This window comes from Microcaecilia unicolor, chromosome 9 (genome assembly GCF_901765095.1).
Source record: "Microcaecilia unicolor chromosome 9, aMicUni1.1, whole genome shotgun sequence".
In the NCBI taxonomy this organism is placed as follows: Eukaryota; Metazoa; Chordata; class Amphibia; order Gymnophiona; family Siphonopidae; genus Microcaecilia; species Microcaecilia unicolor.
The window spans coordinates 217,559,966-217,573,418 of NC_044039.1; the positions used below are offsets into that span (position 1 = coordinate 217,559,966).

The 13,453-nt window shown below is 45.2% G+C and overlaps 1 protein-coding gene across 1 annotated transcript in view; it reads left to right on the forward strand.

The window, feature by feature from the left end:
- Nucleotides 1-558: 558 nt before the first annotated feature.
- The window catches only part of STON2 (stonin 2), a 257,064-nt gene continuing 244,169 nt past the window's right edge, over nt 559-13,453 (forward strand). The window contains exon 1 of the mRNA XM_030213724.1: nt 559-646. The gene's annotated coding sequence lies outside the window, so the exon portion shown is untranslated. The remainder of the gene's footprint in view (nt 647-13,453) is intronic.

Consider the following 13,453-nt stretch of genomic DNA (forward strand, 5'->3'; position numbering starts at 1 on the left):
TCAATGCTAGCAGCTGGTTATTGCTTTCAATATGGGCCACTGGAAAATAAGATGATCAGAAAACGAATCAGTTTTAGTTCCATAAATCCCCTGTGTGATTCCGGAGGGGGGGGGGGGAGGAGGGTGGAAGTTCCAAAAACTGCATGTCATTTAAGACAGACTATGCCAGTTCTGAATTTATTACCCCCAGCACATATAGATGGGTAGTTCTCCTTACCTTAAAACAGGACTACATCTCCATGCATGCACTGCGGTAAAACCAGGATCGGATTAGCCTAGCCAGGATGGCGTGGCTTTTTGGAAGCATTAAGCAGGCTGCCTGTTGTCTTGCTCTGTGCACGTTTTCCCATTTCCCATCCTGCTTTAAACTGTAGCTTGCCTCAGGTTACTGGTTACAGGAAGCTCTTTACCTGTCCTGAATAAACAGTAATCAAGGAAGTGAGCAAGCAGTCAGACAGCTGCTGATCACATGATCAGACTGGGCGCAGCACCTGCTGGCACCTACCATGGGCAAAAGCATCACAGCTCCAGGGCTGGGGCCCTAAATAAAGAAGAGCCCTGAAGTGAAAATCAGTAATATATCTGCAAGATGAACTGTTACTACAGAGACAATACTCAGATGGGGGCTGCTACTGGCTGATGAAAGGTACTGAATGAATAATCCAGGAAATATAATTATAGACACACAGAACAGGTTGGTACAGCACAGGCAGCAGCAGTGGCCAGACACACACCCCAGAACAAGTACACTAGGAACAGCAGCAGTGCAAGATTGTCTGACATACAACCCAAAAGTGGTGCAAACTTCAGACATGCACACACACACACACCCACACCCCACCACCACCACCACCACCACAGAAGAGATCCAGCAATGCAAGCTTCCCTCACAAACATACACAACCCACCACAGAACAGAAGAGGTACAGCACAGGCAGCAGCAGTGGCCAGACACACACCCCAGAACAAGTACACTAGGAACAGCAGCAGTGCAAGATTGTCTGACATACAACCCACCACAGAAGACGGACAGAACAGGCAAAAGTGGTGCAAACTTCACACATGCACACACACACCACCATCACCACAGAAGAGATACAGCAATGCAGGCTTCCCTCACAAACATACACAACCCACCACAGAACAGAAGAGGTACAGCACAGGTAGTTGAGGAGCAAGCTTACCCCCCTCCTCCTCCCCCTCCTCCCTACACACACTGGTTCTTGAAGTTTTAATGTCTGGGACTAGTTCTATCTCCTGTAGGGACAGGGCTTTTTTTGAGGGGGTACTCGGGGGGGGGGGGGGGGTACTGAGTACCGGCATCTTTTCCATTGTCTGCTAAAATTGACCCATGGACCTTAAGTTTTAATGAAAGAGCTCAGGCTCTACACACCAATTTTGCCTTGTCATAGATTGTGTGACTGGTTGCAGGGGGCCTGGCTATTGTGTGTGTGTGTGGGGGGGGGGGGGGGGGGGGGGCTGGCTATTGTGTGTGTGGGGGGGGGGCTGGCTATTGTAGGGTGGATCCCTCCCTCAGTGATCACCCCACCCCTGAAGGGTGGCCTGGCATTTGAGTACCTGCACCTTTTTTGCTAGAAAAAACACACTGTGTAGGAAGAATTATATGGGATTTTGTTAATTAATAGTATGATTGTTGCTGTTATTTTATTTGTGGGGTGTGTCTTTCCACATCTTGCCAATGTGCCTGAGCCCTGGAGGGAGTACCTCTAAGGATGAGAGGGTATCTCAGTCTCCCTGCCCGGGCTGAGAGTGTGCTAACAGCAGTACTCATTAGAGCTAGACTGTGATAATGGTTTTAGAGAGATGGAAATCCCCTCCCTCCCCTCCCATCCCCCCCCAGTTCATTTCAATCCGGGGATATTAGGGAGAGAGAAGCGCCTGATTTTACTCTGTTCAGGAAGGGAAGATTGAAAATCAAATCTCTCTTTCTTTTTGTTCACTATGGGAGGAGTTGATGGAAACCTAACAGACACCCTCCAGCTCCTTAGAAATAAGGCTGAGGAATAAACCTCTTCACACTTATAGTGGGCGAAGCGGACAGGTGGGCGTAGTGCTGTGGTGTCCACGGGGTCCTAGTGCCGACTTCACCAGTTAGGAATGTTCTGAAATAAGCAGCTCCTCCGTCCGAAAAAGCCGCCCGGGTCTCGTGCCTGCATTTGGGAACGTTTAAGATGCTGTAATTAAACAGAGCTGAAGTTCCGTAGACGGTGCATAAAACAGCCAGACCCGCACAGGATACGTGCCTGACTCCTCTTAGGTTTTCACAGCCCTGCTGCCTGCAGTGGACTTTGCTGGGGATTCAGAGGCATTTGCCTACATTTTTCCAGAGCTGAAGATGCCAGCAAGAACTTGAGGTGCTGCAAACAGAGAAGAGAGGAGGGGAGGGGGGCGTTTGCAGCTGCGGTTAATGCTCAAAGGTGCAAAGCCTGCCCGATAGATACATTCGGGCTAACTTCACTATTATTCCACAATTACTAACCCTTGTAAAGGAAGTGCGGTGGCTAAAGGTGTGGGCTGGGAGAGCCTCTTCACCATGACTCACTGAGCAGCGTGTGCACAAGTGGGAGCCACTGGTGCCTGCCTGGCATGTGTGTGAGGCGGGGAGGAAGGAGGCGAGCGCAGCTTCTCTGCCGGATGCCATGGAAACATAGCCACCCCGAAGAACTGGAGGTAGCCTAGCAGGGCTGTGGCAACCATAGTGAGCTCGGCAAGTTGTCTCACGCGCAGCTGCACGACTGCTGAAGGCGACTCCCTGCATTCCATGCATGCCCGGACCTGGCGGAACCCTGCAGCCTGAAAGCATGCGGGGAGCGGGCTGCAGCAGGCCCTAGGCATGCAAAGCTTGCTGGAAGAACGAGAGCTTCTGCTGGACGTTGGCACTTCTCCCCTTCCTGGCTGCGGTTCAGCTTTCGGGAGCAGCAACAGGTAAGGCGGCTGATCCTTTTTCACCAGTTGGGAGTTCGGTTGCCATCGTAGCGTTTGCCAGGCTCGGTCACAACATTCTGCCCGGAGGTGCTTTGAGGTTTATGGGTCATAGTGGGTGTATTGGTGAACGGGGCAGGTGTTAGCTGAGCATCAGATGGACAGCAGAATAAAAAGAAAATGTGGCACGCTGGCACTGCCACTTGATCCGGCTCAGCCCAGCCTTTGCAGGACAACTCCCATCTCTGTACCAGCCCTGGATGTGTGCCCACGTTGGTGTCCTCACGTAGATGTGCCTGCAAGCTGCCAGCAGGACCACGACTTGTTCACAGCGAAATCGCACTATTCCTGTTTCATTTTCTTGTGGCAATAATTTTTGCTTTCATTTTATGTGCTCTATAAGTCTAGGCACAATCCTAACTTTTGCAGCCTGGCCTTGGTAAGTCTGGGTTTAACATCAGTCTGCTAAACCAGCTCCATTCATTTTGCTAGTGGAGACTGAGTCAACTGGTGTGTGTGTGGGGGTGGGGGTGGGGGTGCTTCAGTTCTTTCACTGTGCAAAGTGCCACAGCTGGGACTGACCCCCCCCCCCAACTGGGCCGCAGGTGTGTGAGGATGTGATATTGTGGGCTGGGTTGATTGTGAGGGACATGATCGCTGAGGAGCTGATGTTACAAAACTGGAAAAGGAACATAAATTCAGGGGCGTAGCCAGACAGCAGATTTTGGGTGGGCCTAGGCAAGAAGTGGGTGGGCACCAAATGTTCTCTTCCCCACCCCCACATCAAAAAAAATATCTCAGCTGGTGGGAAAATGCTTCTCTTCAGTCTCCACCTTGGTAGTCTGCAGCAGGCATGCGCTGAAAACTGAGCACGCGAAGGTGCCAGTATTGTGGAGAGCAGCATTTTCATTACCATGTGCTACTGTTGGATGGGCCCTAAGTGGGTGGGCCCCGGCCCACCAAGGCCCACCTGTGGCTACCCCACTGGAACATATTGCAGCAGTATGTAATAAGTTAATCAGATTGAAATCAGGCCGATAGTGCATAAAGGTTATTGCCTCTCCAGTAGTTCAGTGGAAAGTTTAAAACCTAGACACCTTCCACCTGCTTAGCTCAACTTCTCTGCTATTTATTTATTGGGATTTATTAACCGCCTTTATGAAGAGATTCATCCAAGGCGGGGTACAGCAGATAGTTTAACATAAAACTTACAATTTTGTTAACAGCATAACAAAAATAAAATATAAATATAATAAATGAGGTAAACTTGAAAACAGTAAATTGAAACCTAATAATAGAACTACCCTGAAACAGTATAAAAAATAAACACATTTAACAGCAGCAGAGATATAATACAATGTTAGCATAATACTAATGATACACCTAATAAGCATTAGAACATTCAACTAACATAGATATGATGCTAAAGATTTTCTACAATATGGATTACCATATAGCTGAGGGACCAAGAGCAGATATATGATGGGAACAAGATGTGTGGTACAGTCAGTTGGGATAATTTGATGGTTAGCTAAACTCAAGGCAAGGTCTTTGTATAGTTAAGCAAGAGATAAGGAACTGGTCTAAGTTACAGTGTGTGTAGCAAGCTATCAGTCTTTGCCAGGCAGAATAAAAACAACTTACCCCTGCAATTAAAGCCTGGGTACTGAGCTAAGCTGACAGCTAAAAGTCACCCCACCCCAACCCTTTGTCTCTAGCATGTTGGATCACATTGCATCCTGGGAACTGTAGTTCTTGTTTTTGCCTTAAATTCTTAGAATGACTCTAGGAAATCATAAATTCTGGCAATACCATTGCCAACAGGCATAATGGAGGGACCAGCTGTGAATGCCAGCAAGCAAAGCGGTACTATAAAAAAATGATGAATTAGTGCTTCTTAATGGATGGGAGCAGGGGAAGGGACAGAAATTAAGGCAGGCTGTAGGTCTGTTGGAATAACCATGTTTTGATTTTAGCCTGAGCTTCAGGAATAAAGGCTCATTTTGAATGTCAAACGATAGTGCATTCCAGCATGCAGTGTGACAGGTGACAACCAGGTGTCAAAAATCGATTACTGTAACATAATATACTTAGGATCTCCTCGTTATTCTCTAAATCGTCTCCAAACATTACAAAATACCGCAGTTAAACTTCTCCACCATGCTGGAATGGATCCTCAGAAGCTTAGCCGAGATTGGGAGGCGGGGCTGGTGTTTGGGTGGTGGGGCTAGTTCTGGGCAAGACTTCTACGGTCTGTGTCCTGAAAATGGCAGATACAAATCAAGGTAAGGTATATACAAGAAGTAGCATATATGAGTTTATCTTGTTGGGCAGACTAGATGGACTGTGCAGGTCTTTTTCTGCCGTCATCTACTATGTATGTATGTATGCTGAAAGAACGGATCATGGTTTCACCTCTACTTCAGAAATATCACTGGCTTCCTATAGAGCAAAGAATCATTCCTAAACCCTTACTTTCAAGGCTTTCCGCTCGGGATTCCCAGATTACCTGGCTAACCTTACCATTCCATATTCACCCATTTGTCTCTTGCGATCACTCAATGATTACTATTTAGTTTTGCCAAATCCCAAACAAGCTAGCTTAGCATCAACTAGACCTTTTGTCTTATTTTTTTTGCAGCCCCTGCCTTTTGGAATCCCCTTCCTCAAAATGTTTGTGCTGCACTGTCTTTTAAAAAGTTGAAGCCTTCATTAAAGGCCTGGCTGTTCCGCCAGGTGTTTGATCCTCCAAGTTAGCCAATTGTGGGTCACAGCTGTCGGTTCAAACTTGCCCCTCTCGCTTCTCTATGCTTCCCCTTTGTTTGCCCCATTCCTGTATGGATATGTATTGGTCCTACTTAGTGCCTGTGTTATTCACTTTCCTATCAGAATATTGTAGTTCCTTTCTTGTGTCTCTCCTATTTTTTTAGAATTGTAAACTGCCTAGGTCTGCGTGTTAATTCAGACATAGTAACACATAGTAGATGACGGCAGAAAAAGACCTGCACGGTCCATCCAGTCTGCCCAACAAGATAAATTCATATGTGCTACTTTTTTATTTGTACCTGTCCTCTTCAGGGCAGGCCATATAAGTCTGGCCAGCACTATCCCCGCCTCCCACCACCAGCTCTGGCACAGACCGTATAAGTCTGCCCAGCACTATCTCCGCCTCCCAACCACCAGCCCCGCCTCCCACCACCGGCTCTGGCACAGACCGTATAAGTCTGGCCAGCACTATCCCCGCCTCCCACCACCAGCTCTGGCACAGACCGTATAAGTCTGCCCAGCACTATCTCCGCCTCCCATCCACCAGCCCCGCCTCCCACCACCGGCTCTGGCACAGACCGTATAAGTCTGCCCAGCACTATCCCCCGCCTCCCACCATCGGCTCTGCCACCTAAACTCGGCTAAGCTCCCAAGGATACATTCCTTCTGAACAGGATTCATTTATGCTTATCCCATGCATGTTTGAATTCCGTTACCGTTTTCATCTCCACCACCTCCCGCAGGAGGGCATTCCAAGCATCCACCACTCTCTCCATGAAAAAATACTTACTGACATCTTTTTTGAGTCTGCCCCCCTTCAATCTCATTTCATGTCCTCTTGTTCTACCGCCTTCGCATCTCCTTGAAAAGATTCATTTACGGATTAATACCTTTCAAATATTTGAACGTCTGTATATCAAATTTCTGTAAATAAATAATAACTGAGTATGAAAAAGGAGACGCAGTAAGGCAAACTGTAGGGACTGAAATAACCGGGATGAGGCGTAAGGGTATGAAAAGTTTGGACAAGTAGTCAAGCGTTGAAGGTAATAATCCTTTATAGACAAGAGTAAGCAGTTTTAACTTGATCCGAGCAGAGACAGGAAGCTAGTGTTCAGAAATTAAAAGAGGGGTGACATGATCAAAACGGGAAGAGTCGTGGAGAGCTTAGCAGCAGTGGATTGTATAAACTGCAGCCGTAGGCCAGCGTAGATCGGGATTAATATAGCATCAATTCTCCCATCCAGTTTAATTCTTAAAATTCATGTAGAAGATATGCATTTACAAATGTGATACAGTCTACATTCCATTATATGTGGACAGTAAATGTTAATTGAGATAGTAAAAGCACAAAGTAAATTTTGGTTTGAGAAAAAAAAATTGGGAGACTTGTGGATGAAATGTTCTTTGATAGGGGGTTTTTGTGCTGCTTGACACTAACTGTCTCCTGCTCAGTAAGAAGGTGCATGGGCCTCTTTGTTTCTGAGGAAAGGGGGGGAGTAGGAGGAGTGGGCTCTTCAACAACACCAGTAGGCGACATGAGTTAGGAACAATTTCTTTATTTAAATATATACACTCGACTCGACACAGCCGTGTTATGCACGGAAGTGTTTTTTAATACGCTGAGCCTTTTTCCTGCATTGGCAGTGGATTATCAGATGCCTTGTTTTCATTCTATTTGTGGTTAACATTGGTATATCTATATATCACAAGACTCCTGAGGAAGGCGCTTTTTGCGCCGAAACACGGCTGTGTCGAGTCGAGTGTATATTTAAATAAAGAAATTGCTCCTAACTCACGTCGCCTACTGGTGTTGTTGAAGAGCCCACTCCTCCTACTCCCCCCTTTCCTCAGACTCGTATTTTTCGTAGGAATTCGTGTACCTCCACCCTTGTGGTGGTTTGGTTTGCTGGGCCTCTTTGTGAACAGATCATCACCAGGGAAAGGTGAACTCAGGTTTTCTACGCTCGGCCGGTCCTCTGGGGCCTGTGTTAATATCTTTCCATCATCTCCAGCAGCTCCATTCCAAGGACTGTGTGAGTGGTGTTTCTGCATAAATATGAAGTCTGCCCAAATGCTGCTCCCAGCCCTCCATCTCCTCTCATTGGTAGTGGTGAAGGGGGTGAGTAGGGCGGGGTGGGAGTGCCACTAAGAGAGTCGCACAGGGTACAGCTATAGCTCAGTACAATTCTGATCTCCAGAGGTGGAGGAAAGTTGAAAAAACACACTACAATTTAGGACTAATTTTATTTATTGCATTTCTATCCCACATTTTCCCACCTATTTGCAGGCTCAATGTGGCTTACATAGATTTGTTAACATTATCATTTCAGGATATCAGATACAGTTAGTATTGTGCAGAGATTAAGTAGGGAAGAGAGAAGAAGGAAGGGAGTGATTAGGGTAGTTATAGAAGGTGGGCTTTCATAACTGAGTAGGTTGGTGAGGTGGTAGTGGATTAGGTTATCGGTTATCGGTTCTCATAGGCTTTGTTGAAGAAGTATGTCTTCAGAGATTTGCAAAAGATGGTTATTTCGTTGATTGCTTTCAGATCTGTAGGTAGTGCATTCCATAACTGCGTGCTCATGTAAGAGAAGGTAGTGGCATGCATCAGCTTGTATTTTAGTCCTTTACAGCTGGAGAAGTGCAGGTTGAGAAATTTGCGGGATGATCTTGTGGCGTTTCTGGGAGGTAGGTCCACGAGGTTTAGTATGTATATTGGGGGCGTCTGTGTAAATGATTTTGTGTACAATCGTGCAGAACTTGAATGCAATTCGTTCCTTAAGTGGGAGCCAGTGAAGTTTCTCTCTTAAGGGTTTTGCACTTTCATATTTGGTTTTTCCAAATATGAGTCTGGCGGCAGTATTCTGGGCAGTTTGGAGTTTTTTGATAGTCTGTTCTTTACAGCCAGCATACAGTGCGTTGCAGTAGTCCATATTACCATTGACTGTACGGAAGATGTATCTCGGGAAGAACGGTTTTACTCTTTTGAGTTTCCACATGGAGTAGAACATCTTTTGCGTGCATTTACATTCCAACCATACTGTCCTTTAGGTAGGCGCTAGACTACTGTAATTCACTACATGTTCTGTCCTTTACAAGTCATGCAGAATTCGGTTGCACGATTAGTTGTTGGGTTTATCTCAAACAGAGCATATTATGCTGGTCCTTAAAGATCTACACCAGTTGCCAATTTAGTAGCATGTTCAATTTAAAGTTTTAAGTCTGCTGAATAATGCACTGAACAGTAAGGCCCCTATTTCCATTGCTACCTCTACATCTCTCTGAGGGCCAGATGCACTAAACTTAACGAGCCATTAACGTGGGTTTTAAACTGTTTCTAGCCAGTTTAACGTGCAAGTAGTAAACGAGGACATGCACAAAAGGGCATTGTCCTATCACGGTAGCAACTAACGAAAACGGAATGCAGATGTGCAAATAATATTATAATGTGTAGAAATCGTATTGTAATGAGATGCACTACCGTTTTCCGATGGCCTAACCATGGAAAATCTAACGGGAGGTTTGTACCTCTCGTTGGGGCTGTGCGGGATTTATTTGCCTCTAAAAACATCTATAAATTTAAACCCCCCAAAAAATCGGGGAAAAAAAACATCCAAGTGCTCGTCAGGGACGTCCTTTATGGATGTTTTTCACTCAAAACAACAACAAAAAAAGAAAGCAACCAGCCGGAAACCTTTGCCTAGCCACGTCCAAGTGCTCATCAGGGCCGTCCTTCTAAAGTGCCTAACATGGACGTCCTTCACTAAAAAGGACATCTCTGACGAGCATTTGGACGTTTTTCCCCCAGATTTTTTTGTGATGGGTGTTCTTCTGTAATGACCGCTGCCGGAGAGAATTGCGATGTGTGAGGACGTCCAAATCAAAAAACTATTTGGACATCTCTTTCGATTATGCCCCTCCTCCAGGTCTCTCTCAGCCAATCACAGCGCGTTTAGCTGACACCAGTGACAACTAAACGCGCTGTGATTGGCTGAGAGAGACCTGGAGGAGCGGCATCGGATGTGCTGCTAACACCCCGGAGCAGACAGAAAGGAGCAAGGCGGCTGGAGCAGAAGCCGCCGATAGCTGCCAGCAGCATCGGGAGCCTGCTCGTAGCCCTTTGATCTCTCTCCCGATTATGGGGACGACTTTTTTTTCTTTCAGTGAAGGACGTCCATAAAGGACATCCTTGGCATGTGCAGAGCAGCCAGCATAACGCTTGGCTGCTCTGCGCATGCTCAGCTGGCCAACTGGCTTGGAAGGAAATCCCATGCAAATGAGCTAGCAGTGACCAGCTCATTTGCATGCGATTTCCTTGATGCATTCCCATTGCTTACCGATTCGCTAAGGAATCGGTAATGGAAGGGCTTTAGCGATGGTTTTAGTGCATCTACCCCTGAGAATTTAGAAGAGTGGAGGAGTAGTCTAGTAGTTAGTGCTGTTGAACGTGGCCCTGGGGAACTGGGTTCAATTCTTACCCCAGCTCCCTGTGACTCTGGGGAAATCACTTAACCCTCCATTGCCCCAGGTACAAATACATAGCTGTATATACTATGTAAATCACTTTGAATGTAGTTGCAGAAACCACAGAAAGGCAGTACATCAAGTCTCATTTCCCTTTCCCTTTTTATCTCCCTGAATATTGCCTTTGCTCAGCAGATAAACTTCTGCTTGATGTTCTTTCCTTTTGGAACATTAGATCGGATGCACACAATTTTTTTTTATGTCGAGGATGCTAATTTATGGAATGCACTGCCGTTTGAAATATGTAGTATCAACTCTGTGACACAATTTAGAAAACAGCTTAAGGCTTATTTGTTCTCAAAAGCCTTTTTATGTTAACTGCTACTGTTTAATGTCCTCTGCCACTGTTTTATGAAACACGTAGAATTAGCTCTGTGACACATCCTAGAAGACAGTCTGAGGCTTACTTGTTTTTGAAAGCCTCCTCTGTTGTTATTTTATGTATTTTATTATGTTGATTATGTTTTTACATATGTTTAATTATATAACCCGCCTAGAATAATATGATATAGTGCAGGCAAATTTTGTAATAAATAGGTGGTTTTACTGAGCATTTTATTTATTTATTTATTTGCTGCATTTGTACCCCACATTTTCCCACCTATTTGCAGGCTCAGTGTGGCTTACATTATGTTGCAAAGGCATCGCCATTAACAGAGTAAGAGGTTCGGCATAATGTTACAGATTAATGTGCAAGAAATCAGGTAAATAGGGTCAATAGAATGATAATACATAACACCAACCAAAACCTCAACCCTTACATATATGCAGATGACTTCCCTAATTGCAAGGGCGTGAAATACAAGACGCTACACGTGTCAACCTTTTCTCACATGAGCACGCAGCTTTGGAATACACTGCCGCGCAACTTAAGAACGATTTATGAACAAGCTTCCTTCCGCAAACAATTGAAGACCCATCTGTTCGAAACAATTTACGGAAAGAGCCAAAACACATAGAGTCCACACTCACTGTTCATCAATGCTTCATACATCCACTTCTGACCCTCATCCCCCGTAATTCCACATCACTCATACACTTACTTACAGAAATATGTACACCATATGTCTTTGTGTCTTAATATTGCCCTTTAAGCTTCCCACTGTCTCCCTCCAATGTTTCTATGTTGATGTCCCATTGTTAAATTCCTAACGATACTTCGATGGTCTCGCATAACTTGTACAATGTAACCCATAACCAAGTTGTAACAAATGTATTTCCATTATTCATATCTTATTGTAAGCCACACTGAACCCGCAAAGAGGTGGGAAAATGTGGGATACAAATGCAATAAATAAATAACGTCACAATCTACATCCCGTTCAAACATGATCTAAATGAAATCACCAACGAAATCAACCAAAGCCTCCACACAATGCAAACATGGGCAAATGCATTCCAATTAAAACTCAGCGCAGAAAAAACACAACGCCTTGTACTCACCTCACAACACAACACAAAAAATGTCTCCACCATAATCACACCATATTGTTCTCTCCCTGTCTCACAAAACTTGAAAATTCTTGGAGTCACTATTGATTGAAACCTCACTCTTGATACCCACGTGAAAAACACGACGAAAAAGATGTTCTACTCCATGTGGAAACTCAAAAGAGTAAACCCTTTCTTCTTGAGATACATCTTCCGCACCCTGGTACAGTCAATGGTAATAAGTCATCTAGACTACTGTAACGCACTGTAAGCTGGTTGTAAAGAGCAGACTATCAAAAAACTCCAAACTACCCAGAATACTGCCGCCAGACTCATATTTGGAAAAACTAAATATGAAAGTGCAAAACCCTTAAGAGAGAAACTTCACTGGCTCCCACTTAAGGAACTAATTGCGTTCAAGATCTGCACGATGGTACACAAAATCATTCACGCAGACGCCCCAACCTACATGCTCAACCTCGTAGACCTACCTACCAGAAACACCACAAGATCATCCCGCAAATTCCTCAATCTGCACTTCCCCAGCTGTAAAGGACTAAAATACAAGCTGATGCATGCCACTACCTTCTCTTACATGAGCACGCAGTTATGGAATGCACTACCTACAGACTTGAAAACAATCAACGAAATAACTATCTTTCACAAATCTCTGAAGACATACCTCTTTAACAAAGCCTACAATGAGATCCGATAACCGGCAGCCTCACTAATATACCTCACCAACCTAATCGGTTATGAAAGCCCACCCTCAACAACTACCCTAATCACTCCCTTCCTTCTTCGATCCTCCCTTACTTATACTATGCACAATTCTACTGTATCTGATATCCTGTTATGACAATGTTAACATAATCATGTAAGCCACATTGAGCCTTCAAATAGGTGGGAAAATGTGGGATACAAATGCAATAAAATAAATAAATAAAATAATACGATTAAAATAATCAAATTAGAAGGGATCAGTATTAGTTGGTTCTGGTATAGATTGGAATCAAGTCATTTATTTATTTATTGCATTTGTACCCTGCACTTTCCCACACATGGCAGGCTCAATGCAGCTTACATACCCTGTTTCCCCGAAAATAAGACACCCCCTGAAAATAAGACCTAGTAGAGGTTTTGCTGAATTGCTAAATATAAGGCCTCCCCCGAAAGTAAGACCTAGCAAAGTGTTTGTTTGGCCCCAATGGGACATGCACACAGAAACCTTAATTTTTTTTGCTGCAACCCAAAGACGAAATAACATAAAAGAAATGCAAGAAACAAGACTGAGGTGGAAAATCTATCATCCAGCGGACTCCTACCATCCTCCTTCACGCTTTTGTGAAGATCAACTACCGGTAAGTGAGCCCAGAAAGAAAAGAAACATCCCCCTTGCAGACATAATAAAAGGAAAGAAAATGAGTAACCGAGCCCTTTCGGCGCTGCTCCATCGCCCAAGGGCTAAGTCAGACTAGAAGGATGGAAAGTGTTGCGAATGTACAGGAGGAGCGCATAAAGCACCACCAACGGGAAACGGAGCTACCGTAGAATTTTTTTTAACGTTTGTAATACGGTAGGGATGATCCTGCGCCCTAAGCCCTCTCACAACCTCCCGAGACCCCCAGCCAGAGCAGCCCGGCCCCACATTCCATTACCTTCCCTAGTTCATACCCCTCCTCCATTCCCAGCCCGGCCAGGGCGGCTCTGCTCCGCTCGAGTCCTGCGGTCACTGTGGGCAGATAGGCAAGCCACGGCCTACTCCTGCAGGATACCGTCCCCCACT